Raw genomic sequence first — 6632 nt, forward strand, 5'->3', positions numbered from 1 at the left:
CTGTAAAGATAACTACAGAGCCCCTGTCAAAAGCCAGTCAGCAGGCCTAATGTCAGTACTAACTAATACTGCTAATGTTTGAGTTTACCAGTTTAACTTTGATATTCGAAACTCACTCACCCTTGATGAAAAGGCTGGACCAGACACAGAAATGTCCTATATTAGTGGTAGCTTAGTGGTGGTTGTTCTTCAGCTTCAAGTTCTTCCTCCGGAGTGCTTGTACCCAGTCTGCTCTCCATTTTATGGTCAGCAGATGTGTCTTCTCGCCTTAGTGGCCCACTATAGTCGGTATCTTGTAAAATGACTTTCATGTTCGAGGACCCCACCACCGCACAAAGATTCTGCATTTTAATCGCTGAACGCTGTAATCTATGGAGCCCCTGAAGTGTTTTTTTTTTATCTTGCACACAAGATAATTTACTATAGTCTACATTCAAGATTCAAAATTAAATGAGTTAGTGAATATTCAAATTTTACCAGCCACTCGATAGATTACCTTTTTTTTTTTGGCTGGCGAGTGAAGCAAATCTACCAGCCACATGCATATTTTACCAGCATTTGGCTGGTAGATGGTGCTAATTTTTAACCCTGCCTACGCATTCATTTCATATGCGTCTCTAACAATTTCAGATGCACACAGCCACCATTTCACTAACAACACCACACCATTGTATGGTATAAAAGGAGTTTTATTTAGAATAGCCAGAGGATACATGAAGGATAGGGTGAGGCCCGTGCTCGGTGGGATCATTAGGGTCGAGGAGACAGATGAAAAGGGCTCAAGGAGAGGGATGAAAAGGATGAAAATGGTTGAGGAGAGGAATAAAAGGGTGGTCAAATGCTGGGGGATAACACAGCTGATCAATTTTATTTTCTAAAGAGACCTTAAAATCCTGTAAGGTGATATTAGGGCCTCCGTAGATAACAGTGTTCAGCGGTTAAAATGCGGACGAGAAGACGTGTCTGCTGACCATAAAACGGAGAGTGGAGTGGGTACAAGCACTCCGGAGGAAGAACTTGAAGCAGAAGAACAACCACTACCACCACTACTATCTGCTTTGACCATTTCATCAAGAGTGATTAAGTCTTGAATATTAAAGTTATTTGGTAAATTCAGCCCGTAACAGTATTAGTTAGTACTGACATTGGGTCTCCTGATTGGTTATAGTGTTGTCTTTTATTTAGATTATTGACAGCGAATTGTTATGGTTCAGTCTATGGCTGAATCTCAGCATCATTTCTTCGCATCTCTCCCTTGCTTCCTCGATGGGACGGACTAAGATGCGATAAGGGGAAGCAAGTGAATCCGTGAATGCAATTTCAGAGAACTGAGATTCAGCCAGTGTCTGGTAGGGAGTAGCTGTGGTTTTAGCCTGGTTGACTGGGTCAGACAGACATGTGTCATTTCTCATTTCTGACTCATTACCACTGAGTTATAGCCAGTGTTGTAGTACTCGAGATCGGTCTTGGTCTCAATACCGGTTTTAAGACCACTTTTTGAAGGTCTCAGTCTCGTCTCGGAATCGACCGCATTTTTACTCTGCCTTGTCTCGGTCTCGGATAAAGAAGACTGGGGATTTTATTTCAAGACCGGTCAAGACCAGAACTTCAGGGATATCACTAAATTGCCTGTGCATTGTCTGATTTATGCCTATGTGTTAAAACTTGCAAATGCAACCAATAACTTGACTTCTATCTAATTTGAAATTTGTTACCGTAAACTCCCCTCTCCCGCCCCCTTTACATGCACTCCCAAGAAAGTGAATGCGGGAGACAGGAGAGGAAGCTCTGGCTGTCTAACACAAATCTGGTCTTGGTCTTGACTTCGTCTCGCCCTGCCTTGGTCTTGGTCTTGACTTGGTCTCAAACCCCTTAAAGTCTCGGCCTTGTCTCAGTCTCCATACACTCTGGTCTTGGTGATGACTTGGTCTCAGTTTAGGTGGTCTCGACTACAACACTGGTTATAGCCATTTAAAATTGTCTTGCTGTAGTGCCAACCACTGATTATATGTACTAAATTTAGATGCATTAAGGACTTATGGCATTGTATGCAAAATAGGCCAACTCACATGAATTTGGCTGTTACAGGATTACTGTTTGGAGTAGCCTACCAAAATCAAATATTATGCACTACATTTGAGGAAGTTTAGATTAAAGTATAAAGAGAATATTCAAAAGAGATGGAAAATGAGTTAGGAACACGCACACACACACACACACACACACACACACACACACACACACACACACACACACACACACACAGTTTCACTATCTTTGTGGGGACCCATCATTGACATAATGCATTCCCTAGCCCCTTACCCTAACCTTAACCATCACAACTAAATGCCTAACCTTATCCCTTACCCTAACCTTAACCATAACCTAATTCTAACCCTAATCCTAAAACCAAGTCTTAACCCTCAAACAGCCCTTTAAACTTGTGGGGTTCAGCATTTTGGCCCCACAAAGCTGTCGGGACCCCACAAGTATACTGTATTCCTGGTTTTTGGACCCCACGCATATAGTTAAACAAGATCACACACACACACACACACACACACACACACACATCATGATCATTTAGCGTTTAGAGGGGTCTTATGGAGATACTGTAGGATACTAAATGGGAATTATATTTTGCCCTGTGGGAGGCAGCAATGTAAAAAAAAAGAAAAAGAAGGCTAAAAGGGTGTGGTGTTTTTTTTTTTTTTTTTTTTTTGTCAAGTCAATTTATTTATAGAGCACATTTAAAACCATCGTAGTCTGAACAAAGTGTTGTACAAAGTTATATTATGTTATAAAAACAAAGGAAGACAATAAAAATATAGACACAATGAACAGCATACAAACAACACACTTCTATACAAATGTCCCTAAACTAAATCATTAAGCCCAGCAAGCTGCAGGCTGACACACTGGAAGAAGAAACTGAGGAAGACAGAGAAGATACACCTTTTTAAAACTGAAGTGGGCTGGCAGACTCTAAGCTAAGAGACAGTGGAGCGAGCAGGCCATTTCGGAGCGCGGACGAGACGTGGCGGGAAGTCTCAAACACAGCACAAACCTGTCAGACGTAGGGAAGAGTCCCACTCACCAGGTAAGCTTAATTAGGTCTCCTTCTCAAATCAATTACAGCACTCAGGGAAAGGACACGGTTGAAGAATGTTCAGCTAGGTTAGCCTTTAGCTGTGTCTTTGGTAGTATGTGCGTAGGTTGGCTTAGCAACCATTAACAGAGTTAACACTATAGGCCTACAGCTAATATGTGCAGTTTAGTGTCCCAAATTCCCTATGGAAGATTCTATGTGCAGTTTAGTGTCCCAAATAATTCCCCATACAATGTCCTTAATTATGAACCTACTAAACCACCTGTAGTAATTAATGTGCGTGTGACAAGTTTGCCGCTTAAAAAAGTCATTTATTAAGTAATTTTGTTGCAACTGTGCATTATTTACAAGCGAAAAAATGGCAGGGCGACCCCGTTCTTCAGTAACAATTGTGGCAAATGAGGCCAAATGTTTTCCCGGTACTATTGTGTTTTAGATACTGTGGGTATTTCATGTTTGGCTGTATTGTTGTGTGTCTTGTCCTTACGTCTGTCTGCTGGCTGTACAAACAATTGCCCCTCAGGGACAATAAAGTTACCTTGAACCTTGAACCTAATACACACAGTTGCCATAATTTACAGTGTAGCCTAAAGAAATCATGATAGGCCTACTTGCCTAGCCCCCACCCCTCAAAAGTCGTTTTATAAATACTACGGCGCTTTTCCGGCCGCACCCCGACCCAGTCACGAACAGCTCTGCTCACCCGGACCCGAGGGCCCGGGCTACTCCAGACCAACCGAAGCACTTACTGTACGTATACACCGCCGCTGACTTGAGCTTCTAAGTTACCGGAAGTCATTCATTTTCAATGGAAGCCGGGTTCTCTCAGCTGCAAGAAGCGACAAATCTGTCGGCGTCGCGTTTTGGGCGTTTTGAGCAACTTGAGCATCAAGCAGAAAGTTGAAGTTTGGTCAACTTTATGGTAATGAGCTATGACGCAGTTCAGCGGCAAACGCCAGCAACCAATCGGAATATAGACTTCCTTCGCGTTGGCTGATTCTGGAGAAACATACGATGTAAACTTTCGTTCCTACCAAAACATTAGTTCCGAGAAAATGGAGAAAAAGTTCATAATCGCCGTTGCTTGGTTCCCTATCATTTATGATATGACGTTGTTTGCGTATAGGGACCAGTTAACGTTACCTGCCGGTCACATCGTCTCTAAACAGTCCGCTCACAGTGAAGTCCTGCACGGATCAACAGAGTAGAGTCTGCAGGCTGCTCGCTCTGCCTGCATTCTGCTGCGGTTCAGCGGCTAACGAGTGATCCATGACTAGCACAGAAGTCCAACAACAGACAACCACTCTGGTTTAGATCAGGGAGGCCGTTCCTCCCAATCATTATATATGTCATTTATAAAAGGTTTCTAGTGTCAATGAATTGGCCATGCAGTGGCTGCTTGTGCTTTTTCGCACTAATAAACTAACCTGTCTGAAATAAGACCCTCATCATTTGGGACACTAAGCTGCACGTATACCTTGGCTCTTTACTACCTTTTTAAGGTCTTATCAGAAAGATGAGCACAGAGTTGTTAATGTTAATGGCATTTTTGATTAAATGACCTTTACTGCCAAGGCAGACAGTGGAGGGTTTCCACAAGGGATCTCATGCTGCATTCATGAAGTGGAATCTGGGAGGGCTCAAATCAGATTTTCCTATTTTCCTGTACCCACCTCAAAATTGGTTAAGATGGGAGCGAAATCAATGCCCAAAAATGATTGCATTTGTCTGACTGATTACCTGACAGTGGCAGGGCCAACAGTGCCTGGAAATAACACTCCCAACATTATTGGACACGTGTTATACAATGCCTACTACTAACAAGGAGACAAAATAGTCTGACACAAATTGGTGCTGACAGCTCAAAATGTCTCCATGAAGCATCCAGTTTCCTCTGCCATTTCTAAGCTTTCCTCAGTCCCAAATATAGTGCACAGGCTGTTGCAAATTCTGACTGCAGAAGTGGCAATAAGCCAAGGCAAAAATATTTTTGATATTCACACTGTTGGGAGTTTCTGACAAGCAAAGTTTGCTGGCGTTTAATTTGTTTTTCTTACTTTGCAGTGGGAAAAAGCCTGTTCTCTTTTTTTTTCGTAAACACATTATAATGCCAAACAGAGATGGAAGAAGCCATTTAATCCCTCCACCTAGTCACTCCAGTTTTGTTTGTTTATTGTTTACAAAGGGGGGTTAATATATGGAGCACAGATTTCCATAACTATAATGTCAAACAATTAAGAGGCTCGCAGTGTGTGCCCCCTTTTCAAGCCAGCCTCCAGTCCACAAAGTGTTTTCACAGAGAAGGTTCCTTTCATCCTTCCTTACTCGGTTGATACTAAATGAGCATCTACATAAATATGTAAATGATGACCAGGGTTTTTCCTGCATAGAGGAATTTTTGCACCCCCCCAAAGAGGTTTTAGCCAGCCCCAAAGGAAAATCACCAGTGCCAAAATGATAAGAATTGAGAGAAACATAGCAATTCAAGTGCTCTTTGACTGTGTTTAATTGCAATTTACCAAACAGTTGAAAAGCAGATCTCAGTTTTACCGTCCAGAGTCTGTCTTTGTCGGACTCTCCCGGTGATTTTTCTTTTTTAACGGTGGTATTTAAATATTAATGTTACTTTTTTAAGCAGTTTTGTTGATTGGGGTTTTATTTACTCAAGTGTAATCATCATTTTTGTTTATCAAATTTTCAGAAATAACAGGCAAATACATGTAGATTTCTGTCACATAAGATAACACAGACTCATTGCCTTTACTGTACGCGGACCAATAATGCTTACTGTCGTGCATTTCTGCTGCTTTCAGAATTCTTCTAAACTTAAAAAAAAAAAGCTTGAATTTTAAAACGTATGAAAGGAAATCATTTTTTTACTGAACAAATTGGGACATTAAATTGAATATAAAAGGCATCACTAAGAGAGAAATATAGAAATATATCAGAAAACTGCAGGAACGGCACTTTATAATGTAACTGTCATAGTTACACTTCAAAGTGCAGTTTTCTACTGATATTTTCTTTCAATTAACTCAAAAAATCTCTTGAGTGTCTTTCACGATGTGTTGCACCTTTTTGCGATGTGTATGTTGTGATGACGATAAAAAAAAAAACAATATATACTGTGCAGCCCGACAGCAATCATTGTTAGTTACACCTGTTTCACAAATCAAAACGGGAAACGGGTGTACAGAAACACCTGTACCATGTCAGTAAGACTGAGACTACCTTAGATGTGTTAATGGTATACTTTGAGGTTGTAGTGACTACATTCTATTAATAAAATGAGTCACTTCAACTAACAAGTATTGATCCCTGACCAGTCTGACGTTCTTAGAACCATTATACAGTCCTTCCAGAAAAATGCGGAGTTTTTTGTGATTGCTGCGGGCAAAAATCCTTGATTATGTGGCACGTTTTCTTAAAAAATGCGATGGAATATGTGGGATATTTATGCAATTCTATGCGATGAAATTGCGGGAACTTGCAAAAATTGAGGTTTCATCCATAGACTGTATAT

The sequence above is a fragment of the Sander lucioperca genome, chromosome 11 (genome assembly GCF_008315115.2).
Source record: "Sander lucioperca isolate FBNREF2018 chromosome 11, SLUC_FBN_1.2, whole genome shotgun sequence".
Classification (NCBI taxonomy): Eukaryota; Metazoa; Chordata; class Actinopteri; order Perciformes; family Percidae; genus Sander; species Sander lucioperca.